We start from the raw sequence: 2,163 nt of genomic DNA on the forward strand, positions 1-2,163 counted from the left end.
TGCTGGTTCACCCCCTGTATGTCCACAGTGGCCAAAGCTGAGCCCATCTGATGTTAGAAGCCAGAAGCTTCTTCCAGGTCTCCCACAAGAGTGCAGGGGCCCAAGGATTTTTGTCATCTCCCACTGCTTTCCCAAGGAGCTGGATGGGAAGTGGAGCAGCTGGACAAGAGCTGGTGCCCATGTGGGATGCCAGTGCTTGCAGGTAGAGGATTAGCCTGTGAGCCACTATGCCCTGTTGTAACTCTTAGTCCATCCCCCAGGATGCTCAGGCCCCATACTGGAGTGCCTACATTCCAGATCCAGCTCAGATCCAGCTCTGCTAATTAACAGGGTCTGTTAATGTAGACCCTGGGAGGCCCCATGAGATGGCCCAGGCAGTTAGAATCCTGCCACCCATGTGGGAGACCTAGAGCGAGCTCCCAGCCCACCTCTGACCTGATCCAATCCCATCTGTTATGGACAAATATGGAGACTATCTTTAAATAAAGACTACCTTTAAATAAATTAGTTTGGGGACCAACATTGAGGCACACTCATTAATCCACCACTGCATCATCATTATGAGTGCTGGTTCTAGTCCTGGCATATCCACTCTTTATCCAGCTCCCTGATAACGCAACTAGGAAAGCAATGAAGATGGCCCAAATGCTCGGGCCCCTGCTGTACACATGGGAGACTCAAATGAACTTCCTGGCTCCTGGTTTCAGCCCAGCTCAGTCCTGGCCATTGCAGCCATTTGGTAAGTGAAACAGCAGATAGCACAGCTTTCTTATTTCTTTCTTTCACACTCTCTCTCTCCCATTCTTTCCATCTGACCCCCACATCTGTAAATGTGCCTTTCAAATAAATAAAGTAAAATCTTTAAAAATAAATCAATCCTTTTTAAACTAAGGGCATTGAAATGCTGGAGCAAAATAAACTGTTTTTCCCAAGGGACAAGCCCAGCTGTTGGTCCCTTTGATTTAGTTTATTTTTAAAAAGTAAACCAGGCACAGCAGCAGCCCAGGCCCACCAGGACTAACACATTACTGTAGAATTCATTCCGCCCTATTTGTAATCTCCTATCTGCCCCCTTGAAAAGCACCCAATATAATGAAACAGGAAGTCCTAGATTGGGTACCGGGATAGATGCAGGACATTGATGTGTAGCCAGTGAGGTCCAAACACAGCCTAGAGCTTGATTCAGGCAAAACAGCAATGTCGGGGTGAGTGTCTGTCACAGGCTGACATGCCACTTGGAACACTCCAACCTGTTTCAGCATGCCTGCCTCGGAGTCCAAACTCTGCTCCTGACCCCTGCTCATGCACACTGCACACCCTGTGGGGGTAGTAAACAGGGCATGGGTCAAGTGGTTGGGTCCCTGCAACCCGCATGGGAGATCTGCACTGGGCTCCTGGCCCCCAGTTCCTGCCCCAGCACTGAGCAACTGCTTGGGGGACTGAACCAACTATGGGGCTCTCTCTCTCTTTCTCATAAATTTTTTTTTTTTGCATCAAAGCAAGTATCTTTTCATTCCATGCCCTCATGAACTTTGTCAAAAGCCCTCGTACATACTTCACTAATCCCTTCTTCTGATCTTTCCTTCTGAACTGAGAGGTCCCCATGTAACCTAAAACTTGTATCCTGCTTCTCTTCCATGAATGTCCCCATGTCAGTTTAATTCCCAGCCAACTCCACTGTGGCCTTGGAGCACAGAGACGGAGTTCCCTGGCTCCACACGTGGGCTAGGCTTTAGCATGAACATGGTGCAGTTATCAGTATTGTCTGCATCAGAATTAAAATTCATCCAGGCTCCTTGCCTCCTGCAGAAACAAGAGCATCCCCAGTCCTAACGCAGACTGTCCAGCAAAGTTCTGGGGTGTGGAGCGCACAGATGTGCCCATGCACATGGAGGAATGGGTTTTCAGATGTACCTGGGTCCCAGGGACACAGTCCAGACTCAGGCAGGGCTGGAGCCTCCCTAAGATGGAAGTTCCCCTTTTTGAAGTCTTATTCATTTACTTTGTTTTGAAGGATGGAGTCAGACAGACTGGCCCACATCTCACATTTGCTGGCTTGCTTCTCAAATGCGCAAAGCCTCCAGGGCTGGCCAGACCAAAACCAGAAGCTGGGAACACAGTCCAGACCTCTCCTGGATGTCAAGAACACAATCTCTTGACCCC

The sequence above is a fragment of the Ochotona curzoniae genome, unplaced genomic scaffold, assembly GCF_017591425.1.
Source record: "Ochotona curzoniae isolate NIBS_2020 unplaced genomic scaffold, NIBS_Ocur_1.0 contig_3498, whole genome shotgun sequence".
In the NCBI taxonomy this organism is placed as follows: domain Eukaryota; kingdom Metazoa; phylum Chordata; class Mammalia; order Lagomorpha; family Ochotonidae; genus Ochotona; species Ochotona curzoniae.